Genomic DNA, 16207 nt, shown 5'->3' with positions numbered 1-16207 from the left:
AGACCTGCACACTGTGGCTGCCTCTGCTGAGATAAGTCCTGCCTTCAGATACTTCTTTTCCTTGATTTGAACAAAGAATGGAGTTTTGGAGTAAATGATTGAAAGAAGTCCCAATTTCTGGGTAGGCACAGAAGTGAGGAAAAGCGCAACAGATCACTGCAGATACTCCCTTCCCACACCTGCCCCAAAGTCCAAAAGCTCCTCCTGACCTGGTGAAAGGGAGATTGTCTCAGAGAAGGGGCAGTGGAGAGAGACTTGTTCTTCCAGACATCTGAGTGGAAGTCCAGGCAGTTTAAATTTTACCTTCACTGTTGGTATTAATCACAAGCAGAAGGATTCAATATAAATATGTGTATTTGATCTGAAGTGGAAAGGACTACTTGCTTGCTTAGAAAAAGTTTTTATGTGATGTAAGTCTGAGTGTCTGAGATAAAATGCAACTATTTGGTTAACCGCAAGGATTTTGCAGGAAGGCTAAATGATATGAAGTTCAGACCTAAAGGCAAAACAATTAGCATAGTTGTGCAACCAGCTGAGCCTTTACAGTTGCTCTCCACACACTTGGTTGGGCTGGAGTCACACATGACCCCAAGGGCTTGGGGCACAAGGTTCCCAGCACTACAGACAGCAGGAGGCTTGGGGGCAAGAGCGAGGAGACAACTGCCTATGTGCCAGGCACAGATCCAGATCATATTGTACTTTCTACAGGCCCAAGGGTCTTCCAATGCATTGTAGTTTTACTCCAGGGGAATGTTATCTGAACTGAGAAAATAAGCCTGTTTTGTATCTTCAGGTATTCTCTGCTGTCACTCTGGAGAAGTCAGCATGGGTGTTAGAAGTTAGAGAGAACCAGCTTCTGAAGAGGCAGGAGGCGGAATGGAACTTGGTAGACAACCTGTCCATAGTCTGGAGACTTTTAGAAAATTTTGGGGAGGAAAGTGGCTTAGAAGCATCTGAAGGATGTTATTAAGCCGTGTGCCTGGGTTCTCCAGTGAAATAGGAGGATTAGACAGAGGAAGACCTTCAGGCCCTAGAGAATGGCTGATAGCAATGAGGACAACAGGCATGGAAAAGCCTGCACATATCTCTGGCCACCAGACAGTGTAAAGGTCTTTCCCTCCCTCTCATCAGAAAGGAAGCGAAGTGGCCCTGGCACCGAGTGGAGACTCAGCATGGTCCAGGAAAATACTGTAGTGAATCTCCTCAGTGAAGAAATACCCATCAGCCTGAGATTTAGCCAAGGCTGCTGCCTCCAGGTAGCTTTGCTAGAGAAGACTAAGATTTAGTGAAGAACAATGATCAAAGAGGATGAAATGTTAGCAGTAGATGTTTACTCAGGAAAGGTTTTGAACTGATTTCTTTTCAATAATCAACCTAAGAAGCACAACTTAACTGTTGAGTCAGCCTGTGAGGTTTTTGATCATAGCAGAATAGTCAACCGAGCAAAAATTATTAGAGAAAAATAGACATTTCTGCCATTCTCAATACCTTTTTCATTCACCACTTTTCACCAGCAATAGCTCTTTCTTTTACTTACACTCTATGTTCTTTTCAAATTGGTATTATTTTCTTGAGCAATCAGTGACTCCTTTAACAGAATCTAAGTATTTTCTCTAATGAGCATAAGAGATAACAATGAATCATGTTAATCTTTAGTTGGAACCATAGTGCAACAAGAAACTGATGCCATTTAAAAAACCCTTAATACATGAGTTGAAGTTTGTCATCTCACTAAGGAGCGTAAGATTATTTGGTGCTACAACTTAGAAAAGAAGCATCATTGCACTGATTATCCCACACTAATTACATAAACAGTGTAAAACATGTCTTGGTTTCTATTTCTTATGCTAAAAAACGTAACAGAATGTCCCTGTAATAGGTGACAAAATAAAAAAACCCAAAACAATATTAGGAGTCTGGTTGTTCCACGAGCATTATTTTGAGTCTTTCCAGTGGCAGTGAATGTTTCATGGCTTGATGGCCAGTTCACCAGACTGGAAGCTGTCTCAGACTGAGAAGTGGGCCAGTCTCAGAAAGCTACAGAAATCATAGACAGACCGGCTTGAGACTCACAGCTTTCCAGATACCTTCAGCGGTCTCAGGTTCATCACGGATGTGATCAGTCTGATTTTAAGCAAAGCTGCATCAAGTTCAGGAGGTGAGAAATTAATTGGAGTGAAAGGATAACTTTGGCTGTGGTCATTAGCTAAAGCAGAAATGAATTTAAAGCAAAAAAACCAAATGTTTAGGCTAGATACTAGGGAGAATGTTCTCATCATAAAGGTAATGAGACCCAGGGATGTGCTGCCTGGGAAAGTTGTGGAGGCTCCACCATAAGAAGTTTTCAAGAAAAAAAATTTTTTTCAGAAGTGACACAATACTCCTGACTCTGCTTTGGGATGGGAGATTGGCTAAATTGTCTCTCCCAATGTTATTTATGTTGCACATCCACTATATTTCCCATATTTACAAGCTGTGTCTATCTTTGGAGCGTGTAACAGTGCAGTTACGCTGACTTACACTAGTTGGGGGACTGGGATAACATGTTCATGACTCACGTTCTCATGCCATCAACTCCTCGGCAGCTTCCCACTGGTGATGTCGAAGCTCGGAGCCAGAGTGCAGTATCCAATCTCAGTTAGGCAGGCTAGTGTGCGTGTTTGAAGGTAATACTCTATTGCGATGCAAGGATTTTCCTGCAAAGCCCTCTCAAGTGCTTGAGTAAGAGTATGGGAAGCAAGCAGGCTGACATTTGAAAACCTGAAACTGCAGATCTCATTGATCTCATCAAGCTCTTAAATGCTTGAAGTGCAGTACACCTGACAAATTGAACAGCATTGCCAGCTGGTGTAACACAGAGCAGCTCTGTTGACTTTGTTGCTAATTTATCACTCTAGGATTTGACCCACTGAATCCTGAATTAGATTTTTATATATTTGTGAACTCTTTATACTATATGAAAAATCAATACCTTTTTATTGTCCACCAGATTTAGGATGGTTAAAAGGAATATTTCAGTGTTCTCCGGGGTCAATGCAGAGGGACCTTGAATGATGAAAGATACAGTAGTTTTTGAATTGAAGAAAAATTTCACGGTAGAAAAGAAAGAGTGTAATTTAGGCTAAATAGCTTTTCTATCAATGATATGAATAATACATTTTTTCACAAACTCACGACAAAACACAATGTCCTTTTAGAAGATGACATATAGTTATCTATCTCTCTTTAAGAAAAAGTTATTAATTTTGAAAAATCTTCTTTCTGAATTTTTTTGCATTTTGTATGAGCCATAAAGCCTCCAAGGAGTTATTTGAATTTCAATAATGTCTCATACTTTTATTAAAATATACTCTAAACCTGCTTCAGTCATTAACATGAAGATAGGACCCTTATTTCTAGCAACTGAAATCTCAGTTATTTCAGATTTTCCTTAAGTATACTTTTGATTAAATAATTACTGTATAACAGTATTAGCAATTTGTGTATGATAGGGAATATAGCACAAATTTCCTACTCATGTTTCTGCAGTTTATGCTTTTGTCAGTGTGTTTTATGAGTATTTATTAAAGATGATATCTTGAGTTAATAACATAAAATACCTACTAGTTTCATAATCATTACTGCAGTGCAGAAAGCATCAGAGTTACAGTAGTTCTGCATTGACGACATCAGTAGATTTACTGCATTCATTTCCTTATGCAAATATTCCAAAAACATACATTACTTTATAACCTTATATAGTGTATTGCCTACACATAAGGGTATCAAAGCCTATGAACATGCAGAGTAGACTTTAAAGTTGACAGTGCAAGTCGTGCTGTTCCTTCCTTTCTTGTTTCTCTGTTGTCCTAATATTAGAGCTCATTTAATGCTCATTTTTGTAGACCCATACACTTCTGCACAGTCCCTACAGTAAGAGGTGAGACTGCTAACAGTCTTGACATGACAGACTACACTGCTATCTGTCTCAATGATGCAGCATACTGCTACTCCTAGAGAAGACCAGGAGCTGAACAGACACCCCTAACTAGTCTGTGTGTGATTTACGCAGAGACCTGTCACGCGTTCTCTCCCTGCATACACACATGATCTGCCTCTGCGTGGCAGAACTTACTTTTTCTCTTGAAGGACAACCTTGTTTGCTTCTGAAATTTCTCCAACTTTTTCTCATTCTCCCCAAGAGAAGCATGTTGCTTTTTGCTTTTACTGCCTCTGCTTCACCTCAGAAACGGAACGGTGGAAGCTCTGCTTTGCTGGCAGGTGTCTAGGCTTCCTCCTCGGAAGGTAGATGTTTGCAATGCAGAGTGCTAAGATGTAAGATCCTGGGGTAGGAACCCTGAACGACGTTTAGGTCACTTAAAGAAGAGGGTCAAAAGGGACCTGGAAACATCTTGATCTTCCTTTGCTATTACCCAAATCAGGATCAACTTTACTTACATCTTATCTAACTCATGTCTTGACTGGCTTGTTTTTAAATACCTTTAGTGACAGGAACTTCCTAGACTTCCCAGCAATTTATTCCGTTGCATCACTCTCCTTACCATTAAAAGCTTTTCCTGAGATCTAGTTTCCTGTATGATAATTTAAGCACATTACTTACCTGTGATAAATCTATTTTTTCACACCTGTAATTCTTCTTGATATTCTCTGGACTCTCGGTGATTTATTTTTCTTCTCAAAACTTAATGCTCAAAGCTAGGCACCACATTCCAAATGTGTTCCTACTAGTGTTGAGTAGACAATAATGTTTACATTCCGTATCTTGCAAACAATATTCCTACTTATTAATCTCAGGAGGAAATTTCCTTTTTTTCACAATATGATACCACTGTAGCCATGCTCTGCTTCTGACCTTCCATAGTCTTAGATCCATTTCTGTTGAATTGCTACCTTTCCTCTTGCCCATCTTCCCATATTTGTGGTAATACCTATGTGAATAATTTTATGGCTGGTCTACTTTCCATCATGGGTTATTTTGGAAACCAGAATTTGGCAATATTAACGTGTATCTGATCTGAAAAAAACATCACTTTCTGGAACTTGGAAGACTTAATAGTCAAGCTAGCTGTCAATAACTCTCTGCCCTCTACATCTGGCAAACAGTCAGTTATGCATCAGAATAATGTAAAAATTAATATATAATAGTAGTCAGAAATCAGCAATCAATTTTAGAACAATTCTTTTCTTTCAGGTACAATCAAGACCACTTTCATAGCACATTGCATAGAACTATGTATAATTCTGCAGAATAATATGTCTTAATTAAACATGGAGAGTATCTGCAATCGATACAGATGGAGAATGCATTCACATTAATCTTATTGAAAGAGTTTAATTTTAGGAAAAGAGGAGTACAGAGAGTTCTAGTCACATCTTGAAGTCCTTCTGCTACTGCTGTCGTGGAAGTTTTACTTGAGAAAGGACTCTAGGATTTAAGACCTGCATTTCAATTGAATTCCTTTATTAAAAAATAAACATGCAAAAGAATTCTAGCAGGATAATAATGGAAACAAATAGAAAAAATATTGAATGGATTAGCACACTTAATAGGTCCTAGGTTGCCTAAAGAACAATTAGCCCAGTGTTTAATCTCCCTTGATCCATTAATTTTTGCAGCTCTTACTCTCTGAAGATAAACAGGGATGATTCCAAACGTGCTTTTGTTTTTGAAACTACTTATATTAGTATTACGTTGTAATCATTGGCATGGAAACTGTGTTATAAATGGGAATGGACAAAAATGGGATAGCCTAGATCACCTATTACTTGGTGCTTTAAAAAAAGCGTTGCAGAAAACTTGCAGCACTCTAAAATAGGACTGAGATGACTCCTGTTGATTAAACATAGGTGACTGTATATGGAAGTAGTTTTTTAAGGCCTAGGGAACACACTGTCGACCATTTAACAAGCGGCATTATAATGCTAGGCTCTGCTGACCGTGATCATACACTGTATCTTAGGTACTTAACTTACTTAGCATGATCTAGGCTCAAGAGACAACACACTGGATGAGTGTTTAGGATTGCTAAATGCTGAATGCAGGTATTACCAGTGGAAGAAAAAAGCATCGAGCTGCATCCCACTGGTTGCCTGAATGTGCTCCCCTATGTCTTTCTATCCCAGACAGTAAAAAAGTTCTCTCTTACATGCAGACCAACCTTCCCCTTCACTCAGTGCATCCAAGTAGTGTTTATTTAGTAGTCCCAGTCTGACCAAGTTAGACAGAGGGTAGAGGAAATGGGGTACTTGAGAGTACATAATGGTGACTTGTACTCTGATAGAGCCATGCCAGTTAAATCTTCAAAGCAGCTGCTTACCTGTTCAGTGGGAATTCAAGGCTTGGAAGTTAATGGTCAGGAACTAATGAATTGGACTGAAAGTGTTTTAATTTACTGAGATATATTGAAAGAACATGTTGGTTAGTTTGAAGGCTAGAGGGGACTTCTTTGTTGTGATGTTAAGGTGCTCTGTGAATTACTACAGATACTTGAGTGAATGCTTTTTAATTTTTTCTTCCTTCCTGAGGCTTTTTTTTCTGCTCTTATATACATGAACCTAAGAGCTGCAAAGGGTTCTCTAAGGAGCCTTTGGGGCAAGTACCTGTAGCATCTCCATTAGGACCCTTCTGATGTTATCCATGTCCTAGCTGGTTTGGAATATGTTCTAGGCTGGCCAGGGAAAAGTTTGAGTCTTAATAAAAGAAGAGAAATCAAACAAGAGAGGCAGAAATTCTGTCTAGGGGGCATGAAGTTCTGGATTCTTGCCTAATGCCACATTCATCAGGCTTAAGGTAGGTGAACTCGGTGTGGGTTTGCCAGGAGCAAAGTTAAACTTGTCATTTGAGACTTCCTGATGCATAGCTCTGCAGTTATGAACCTGAAAGCATGAGCAGCTTCTGCCTTTTCATGAGCTGGAATACCTGAATGAATACCAATCTCATATTTGTATCCATTACTCAGCTCTGCAACATTCATTGGTATATTTTATGCTTCGAGTTGGTCTGGAGGCTTCCCTTCAACAGATACTCCCAGGGAGCTTTTCTCTGACTTTTGGACAATCAGGCTGATAGCTGAAGTTAGTAATCATGATGGTCACTTCACACTGAATATGCTAAACATGTGTCGTGCTAAACATGATCCATGCTAGACAATGCAGCAGTTAAGCATCCCTCTGTTTAGTAATGATTGAACAGAAGCCATCAACCATGCAGATCCCTCTGGCAAAGACAAAGCAACAGGTGGTTCAAATTTCCTAAGAAATTTTCTTCTGAAATATTAATGTGGATGTGAGGGCTGACAATTGTTTGGTTGGACTTATGTGAGGTTTTGAACTAGAAATGGCCAGAAACAGTCAAGAAAAAAATGTAGCAAATTGGGAGATGGTAGGACAACAACATCACTATGCCTCTGTGGGGCTCCTGAGGGCTCTTTTGGTCAAAATGTAGGCTGGAATGACACTTGGAAGATAGAACAAAGAAATAGCACAAAAGATTTCTTTAGGGAATGTTATATTCAAGACAAGTGAAGTCAAGCCATTCATCAGCTGTACTTATCTTTTTGGTATGGGTCCAAATGGGCAACTGGAGAAGATCCAAAGGAAAACAGCAAGAATAACAATATTCTAAAAAAAGCACATGGCTAAAAGAAAAGCAGTTATTTCATTGAGTCAAGAGGAGATGACTGAGGGAGACATTACATAAATGAACGTTAAAAAGCCAAAATCTATCCCTTTGCTATATAAAAGACTGGAATGGAAATTACTAAATTGCTTCTAATTTCCATAGCAGAACAAGAGTGATAGCCTTGGTTGCAAAAAGTGGGTTTTAGTTAAATTTTCGGAGATCTTCTGTCCATAAGAACAGTGAGGCACAGATATGTGCTGTTGCAGGCTGTGAAACCTCTGTTGCTGGATATTTTAAGGGAATCATTCAACACGTATTAGTTAATAAAGACTTGGAGATAGTTTATGCTGTCTTTGGAGGGGGAGATGGATCAGATGAACTCCTTACTGGTGTCATTATATATGGAACTATAAAAGCTATATTCAGGAAAATGGAACGTTGTGTACAATCTTTGAAAATGAAGAAACTTACATAAAAGTGGTCTCTTTCTATCCATTTCCACCGTAATGGATATTTCACCTTTTCAGGATAAGTTCTAATTGGGACCTTGTGCCCTCACCAGGAAATCACAGGGACTAAGAAACCCTGTTATTCTCTGCAGCCGCTCCCTGGACCTTGATTTAAGGTATCTAGGTGTAAATGAAGCTCTTTGTCTACTTCCTTCCTTAAAATTGGTGAATGTGGAATAGACAGGCAGAAAGGAATATGTGAGACTTACTCCATCTTCTTACCTACTGGCCAAAATACCTAGATTAGTGACATTTTAGGAAGCAGGGACATCTCCCACAGACAAACAGACAACAGGGCACTGCTGGGTCACACCACTCCCTGCTGTTACAAATGGATGCTTCGATTTACATTTCACCCTTTGGCCAAGAAACCTGGACTTTGAGTCATCTGCCAGCAATCAGGAGCTGACGTTACCTCCAGACTAGATTCTTCTTCTTTTCCTCATACTGAATAATGCCACTAGGAATATGTTTATCTGAGCTTGATACTCAAAAGTATTAACATTAATCTCTAAGCTTTCAGCTGGATATCTGCTTCTGGGAAAAACTTTGGTCAGATGGACTGATATAATTGAGAAAGTCATAGTTAGAAATCTCAAAAATGTCAGTGAAACAATAAAAAGATTTCAATCTTCCCCTATTCATCAGAGGGCTCTAATGCTGTTGAAATGCCTGATATTTCTAACAGTCTTTCAAGCAGTCTCTGAAACTGTTAAAAGAAAGACACCTTTCCCACATTTTCTTTCTCTGCCTTTCACAAATGATGGTTCTTTTAACCTCCTTCTCCCCTCTTTGTTTGTTTAGAGGATCAAAGCTTTTTTATTTCTTTCTTTTTCCTCCCAAACAGTTTCTGGAGTGTTAAAAAACACCATGGGTATACTGAGTTTACATTACAAACAAGTTAAAATTCCCAGTCTGTCAGAGCTTTTCTCCTAGGATACCAAGGATAGCAAAGTTCAGCTAAGCTGCACAATTAATAGGAGATCACTTCTGAGTGAAGAAGAAAAGGTTGTTTTAAACAGAACTATTCTCTTTTTGGAAATTTAAAGTCCACTTCAGAAAGCAAAATTATTATTCTCTGAAAGTTATCTCACATTATTTGTATTCCTGGAACTACCCCATTAGGTCATCTTCCCTTTTCACTCATAAAATCATCTTAATGAATTGACTGTGGGATTAGCCACATGTAAATACATCCTTATTGACAGCCACACTGACAAGTGAATGGATGAAAAAGGGCATGGACTGCATGTTGCTTTTGCTAGAACAGCAGTCATTTTTGTTCTGCTTTCAAGACCCTGAGGCAGACAGCTTATTTCTTAGTTATGAAGAAAATGCTATTTTTCAAGGTAAATGTATTCTGTAATAATGGTAAGGTGAAAAAGCATGTGCTGGATGGTTTAAGAGTATTTGGCTGAAACAGACTTCAGTGTTGATCTACCATTCCTACATGGACAATTGCTACCCTTTCCTCAACTTTTGCGAGCAAAGACTAGCCTGGTAACTCAACCTAGTGCATCAGTATGGGCTTACACGTTTTTAAAAACATGCACTGTCAGTTGATCTCATTGCCTGATATTGTCAGGGGTCTTCTAAAGCCCTGATGGTTGCAAGGAAGAAAGTGAGAAAACACAATTAAGAGAGCGCAATGAAATACACTGAAAACAGTTGCAAGTTATATTTGACAAGTGTATTCTTACAGCATTTGGAAAAAAAAAATTGTTAAGAAGATTCCTATAAACTTTATAAATTTTCTACTGAAATGTCATTCTGTGGTAGCATTTTGTGGACAAGTATTTAGTAATGAGGAAAAGCAGATCCTTATTATCGTCTATGCAAATAATGTGCTGTACAGACCAGCATTGTAAGGTATCCTTTTCACATAATTTTGCTAAAATTTAATCCAATATTACTGCATTGATGTCCTATGTGAACTGGGAATTCCAGCTAGTAAGTCCGCTTCATTGGGGGCCCAACTTAAATGCCTCTATGCAAACACAGGTAGCACGGGGAATAAACACTAGGAACTAGATGGGCACACACCTGCACAACTACGATCTTGTTGGCATCACGAAGACATGATGGGAAAGCTCCTGTGACTGGAGAGTCGGAATGGAAGGGTACAGCGTCTTTAGGAAGGACAGGCAGGGGAAACGAGGAGGGGATGTCACCCTCTGTCAGTGACCAGCTGGAGTCATGGAGCTCTGCCTGGGGATGGATGAGGAGCTGACCGAGAGCTTATGGGTCAGGATTAAAGGGAAGGCAGGGACAGGTGACATTATAATGAGGATCTGTTCCAGGCCATCTAATCAGGAAGACCAAGGCTCTCTACAGACAGCTAGGAGCAGCCTCACATTCGTAAGTCCTGGTTCTCATGGGGCAGAGCGGGGGAGGGTTGTCCCTCCAACAGAGGGACAACACAGCAGGGCACAAGCAATCCAGAAGGTTCCTGGAATGCACTGATGATAAGTTCCTTCTCCAAGTGATAGAGGAGCCAGTGAGGAGAGGTGCTATAGTGGGCCTTGTTCTCACCAACAAAGAGGGACTGGTGGGGAGTGTGAAGCTCGAGGGAAGCCTTGTCTGCAGTGACCATGAATGGTGGAATTCAAGGTTCCTAGGGCAACTAGTAGAGTGTGCAGCAAGTTTTGATACCCTGGACTTCAGGAGAGCAGACTTTGGCCTCTTCAGGGATCTGTAGAGTACTATGGGATACAATAGTGAAGGGAAGAGTGTCCCAAGAAATCAAGTTAATACTCAAGGATCACCTCCTCCAAGCTCAGGGCAATGCATCCCGACAAAAAGGAAATCATTTAAGAACACCAGGAGACCTGCATGGATGAACAAGATGCTCCTGGACAAACTGAAACACAAAAAGGAAGCCTACAGAGAGTGGAAGCGAGGACAGATAGGATATGAGGAATGCAGAGAAACTGTCTGAGCAGCCAAGGATCAGGTAAGGAAAGCTAAAGCCACAATATAATTAAATCTGGCCAGGAACTTCAAGGGTAACAAGAAGAGCTTTTAGAGGAACATCGATGATAAAAGGAAGATTAGGGAAAATGTGGGCCCTCTCCAGAAGGAAATGGGAGACCTGGTTAGCCAGTATATGGAGAAGGCTGAGGTACTCAATGACTTTTTTGCCCCAGTCTTCACCAGGAAGTGCTCCAGACACACCACCGAAGACTCAAAAGGCGGGGACTGGGAGAATGAAGAACCACCCACTGTAGAAGAAGATCAGATTTGAGACCATCTAAGGAACATGAAGATGCACAAGTCCATGGGACCTGATGAGGTGCGTTTGTGGGTCCAGAGGGAACTGGCAGGTGAGGTGGCTAAACCACTATCCATCATGTTTAAGAAGTTGTGGCAGTCTGGTGAAGTTCCCAGTGACTGGAAAAGGGGAAACATAACCCCCATTTTTAAAAAGGGAATAAAAGAAGACCTGGGAAACAATGGGCCAGTCAGTCTCACTTCTGTGCCTGGCAAGATCAGGGAGCAGATCCTCCTGGCACCTCTGCTAGGGCACATGAAAAAGAAGGAGGTAATTTATGACAGTCAGCATGGCTTCACTAAGGACAAATTGTGCCTGACAACCTGGTCTAGTGGAAGGTGTCCCTGCCCATGACAGGGGGGTTGGAACTAGATCTGTAAGGTCTCTTCCAACACAAACCATTCTATGATTCTATGTAGGTGTTTTTGTCCCCTGCTTTTTCAAGGCAGTGTTAAATACTGGTAAAACACATCTGTTACAAGGTTAAATCAAGACCTTTCATCTACTGTATACTGAAATATCTGGAATCTTTTACTATGGAACCACATTAGATGTGAGCTGACCTATAGTGAAGATGTCTTGCTGACTGACTGAACATTAGTAAAAATGCCATTAAAAATCTATGCTAAATAAACAGAATGTTTATGGGCCATATTCTCAACTAGTGACACTCAACGCTCAAATGATTACATGATCTCACCAAAAATTATAATGAGGCTTTATAAAAACTTCATCATCATAGCAAAACCGGTTATATTTTTTCATAAAATATTAATTTTTAAATGTTCTTGCATATAAAGTAATTTTTGACGTTTCTTAGCCATGTGAGCTGATCCAAGCAATCAAACTATTTTAACAGCTCAGAACCAAACTCTACATGTCTTACTGTACAATATCTTCCTCCTTCTCTTTGCCTCCATTGTTTTCTCTGTTTATTTGTTTTCTCTTATGAAAATACACAGAAGTGAGGAAAGAATAAAAATCACTCTATGAGTTCTGGAAAATCCATAAAATTTACTTCTTGATTTTTATCCGATCTCTGGCTATGTGATTCTAACAGCAGGGCAGACAATTTCTGCTAAGCATCACAAGCATAATGTAATGTTTTCAAACACTAGCAGAACAATGTCTTCTCATGCTCTCCTAATAATTTCTTCATTGGATGGTGCAACCACTGTGAATGAAATTAATAATAATGATATAAATATATAATAACTATAAAATAATACAGAAATTGCTAGGCAGTAAGTACCGGATCAAAAAACAGCTCAGCCAAGGACCTCCTATAAAAAGTACATGTAGAAATGTTCACTTAAGCACAGTTGCAAGTCTCCCATCAGGAAGGCATAACACACACAAGCTGAAGCTGGTATGGGATCTCAGGAGCCTTAATCACAGCTACGTTGTATAAAAAAGACAAACATCCTCATGCTATGAGCTCTACATTAAAATGGTCAAGAACTGCAATGAATACCCTACATAAGACAGCCAAGGTCAACAAGGTCAAGAATGCTCTAAGAGCCTCTCCAAGAATACTCTAGCTTTCTCTAGGGCTCCATTCCTCACCAGGGAGGAGTGTATCTAGTCTGTAGCATCCGTTTATTCCCATAGCAGAGGACTGGGGTTGCATGACAGCTCCAGCACCACCTCAGCCCTGCTATTACATGTTCATGGAGCGGGGAGCCACACCACTGATGGAATAATATTTAAGGATTTTTAGGGATGAGAAATTTTAGGAATGAATTTACTGAGAAATTTTAGGAATTTAGGGAGGAAACAATATTTTGTAAGATTGTAATGTTCATTGGTTTGATCACACAGTGCTCAGCGACTATTGCAAACCACTACTGTCCCTGAGTGCTAGATCTGGCATCTGACATGCTAGTTTTGCTGGAAGAGGTTTATGGAGTCGTACCACACATTCAGGCAACCCCTTGTCACTTATTTCAGCCAGTTTCTTTGCAGGGCTAATTCCAGAGAAGAGTCCCAGTACTGCCAAATCTCAGGCTCAGTAAATTGCCTGCAGCATCCTCCTTCGCAGACTGCAAGGTATTATCTCAGTCAGCCTAACAACACGTGTCTTTGAAGACCAGCCACCACAAACGAGAGAGGCTGAGGCTTTGCAGAACCACAGATTATGCAGCTGTATAGTTACGTTAACCTCTCCAGATGCAGCATTTAGGTAACACAGAAATTGTCCCTGATTTGGTTGTTGACTCATTAGTGGAGCTTTCCATGGGAAGGGAAGCTAATATATGAGTCTTACTATATTTCTCAGCTGAGGGTGCACTCAGTCGCTACATCATGCACACTCTTTTTGCTGTTTTCCACCAGCATGTCATCTGCTAGACAAAGGTTTTTCAAAGTTTTCATGCTCCCTTCAGCTTCTTCCTTCTGGCTAGCCCAGTCTCTGCCTCCTCTGTACCAGTGGGAGGTGACTTCCCTGTACCACCCACCCCCTGTGCTCCTCTTTTCTTTCTTTTTTTCGCAGTTCCTGATTCCAGCCTTTGTCTGTGCTTTTCCTCTGATTTCATCTCAGTCCCAACCCTTTAATTTTAACTCCCTATTTTATTCTTCCCTTTGTTCTCTCCTCAAGCATCTCTCATTTTCTCAGAGCAGTCCTGTTTCTTCTCACCTGCATTATCTACCTCCCCTTCTCAGCACCCCTGCTCTCAGGCAGTACCTTAAAGTGTACTCTAAGCTAACATATTCATCTTTCTTCCCATGAATACCTTTCTTCTAACGCACTAATTCTTCTAATAAATTTCTGACCTATGAATTTGCTGACTTTATTGTCACCTACTGAGCTTTTGACTTCATTCTCCCTTGTGTGCACTTGCTTATTTTTCCTCTGGAATCTGACAATCTCTGCACTGACTTCTGAAGAGATCACATCAATCTGCTTCTACCTCCTTTGTCTCTGGATATTACCTGAAGCCCATGCATTGTTGCAAGTTTCCCCTCTCTTCTTTTCTCAAGGATATGCTCAATTTGTTGATGTGTGCTCACTGTATGCTGATACCTGATGGGACCTTCTGGTCACCATGAACTTCTCTTACATTCCACCCTACCGCCAAGTTTCTTTATCTTTCTTATTCCTTTAAATTACCATGGAAAAAATCAGCTTTATGATATTTTCTCTACTAGCTCACCCTTTGCTACATCTCTGCTGCTGTTCCCTTCCTCAGTCAGTATGCCTGAGTGCAATCCTTTGCCCGGTTAAATTTTGCAGTTACCACTTCCATAACATAAGCAATATTTTCCCCCTGCTAGCTGGATCACAGGATAATTTCTAATCTCTTTAACAAGAGTGTCTTCTTCACTACCTTCACCTGCTTTATAATCTCTCCATATTACAACTGATTTACCATTCCATTTACTTTTCTTCCAGCTTAAAAACTCATCTGAGTGTCTTTACTGCTCTTTGTTTCCTTTCCTATCAAGATATTTTCTTCATTTTTCTCATTTTATCTTCTACATATCTATTTTTCTCAAACTTTTTTTGTCTTCACAACATTTTTTCTTCTCTATTCACTTTTCTAATTCAGAGTCTAAGAATTTCACAGTCTCACAGCATCCACTAGAAGTCTGCTCCACGTTGTCACTTCATCCATGAAATGTTCATCAATGATTCCCTCCATACACACCTTGCTTGATGCATATTTGACATAGTTTGTATAGTTAGTCATCATCCTGTAACACTTTGGATGTACTGGGAAAGGGGCTTTCAAGGTCAAGGTCATCAATACTATTAAGGTCAAGCCACTCACTAGACTTTAAAGTGCTCTGAAGGAAGACTGCCTCAGTAACTGAGGTTAAGACCATGACTTTGCATCCAGATAAGTTGGGTCTTACAAGATTTGGAAAAGCTACTACTTAGGTATTTAAGGCAACCTATTGATTTTCATGAGGAGCCCATGGGTTCCTATATAAGTAGTACAATTGCTAACTATGTAAATGCTCCAATAATCTCAGCATAGCTATGAACAATAGCATGATAATAGTTTCAACTACATCATTTTATATTTGAGAGAGACAATATGAGATAAAAGCAATATAGTTCTACAGCCTTTTTTTTTGGGGTGTAATTTGCTATAGCTCTAGTAAATTCTCTTAATTTTGACTTTAATAGGTTCATAGAGATTTACCCCCTATGAAATTTTGCTACATTGCTTTGGAAAGACAGCTGGAAACAAGACACTATATTACTTGCAGTATTTTTGAAAATCTGAACATCCCTGAAATAGTATGTCCAAAACCCTCAAAAAACAATAGATAAACTAGGAAATTCATGTAGATAATACACTGGATTCTGAATTATCTGAAAAAAAGAACCAATTGCACTAATCTGCAATAGTTAAAACATTTCTAACTATGAACTGTGGTTTTGTCTCAGTGGAAATATCTGACAATTGCACTGAGGCTGTTCCCAGACATCATTGTGCCCAGGAGGAATTCCTACTTTTTTGTCATTTTACTCCTACTACTAAAATAAACACATGATTTTCAAGCCAGTCTGTATTTTTCATAAAATGAAATGTGTCCCAGATTTTTCTGCCAGTTTAAGGATAGATTATCAGAGTGAAAGTTGTCCTTATTAAGTTCATAGTCAGTAACAGTCACAGGCAGAGAATTAGGAAGATGGTGCCAGCTGAAGACTATGCTCTTTCCCTACCACCTTTGGAGCCCAGGTCCATCACCGCCATGCTACAGACATTCAGCACAGGTTGCAGGGGCAGGGTGGCTAATCATCCTTCTGGTCATCCCTTCTTGTTGGCTGCAGATACCCCTCCATTGCAAATGCAA

General features: G+C 39.9%; 1 protein-coding gene across 6 annotated transcripts in view; it reads right to left on the bottom strand.

Moving 5' to 3' along the window:
* The window catches only part of GRM3 (glutamate metabotropic receptor 3), a 114318-nt gene that overhangs the window by 94166 nt on the left and 3945 nt on the right, over positions 1–16207 (bottom strand). The window contains exon 1 of one of the 6 annotated variants that reach the window (XM_074901621.1): positions 2972–3016. The exons of the other annotated variants lie outside the window; for them this stretch is intronic. The gene's annotated coding sequence lies outside the window, so the exon portion shown is untranslated. Of the gene's footprint in view, positions 1–2971; positions 3017–16207 lie in introns of those variants that run through there. 6 annotated transcript variants of the gene reach the window in all.

Source organism: Athene noctua, chromosome 3 (genome assembly GCF_965140245.1).
Source record: "Athene noctua chromosome 3, bAthNoc1.hap1.1, whole genome shotgun sequence".
In the NCBI taxonomy this organism is placed as follows: Eukaryota; Metazoa; Chordata; class Aves; order Strigiformes; family Strigidae; genus Athene; species Athene noctua.
Note: the sequence above shows the minus strand (reverse complement) of the source record. Positions and strands in the feature narration are given on the sequence as shown.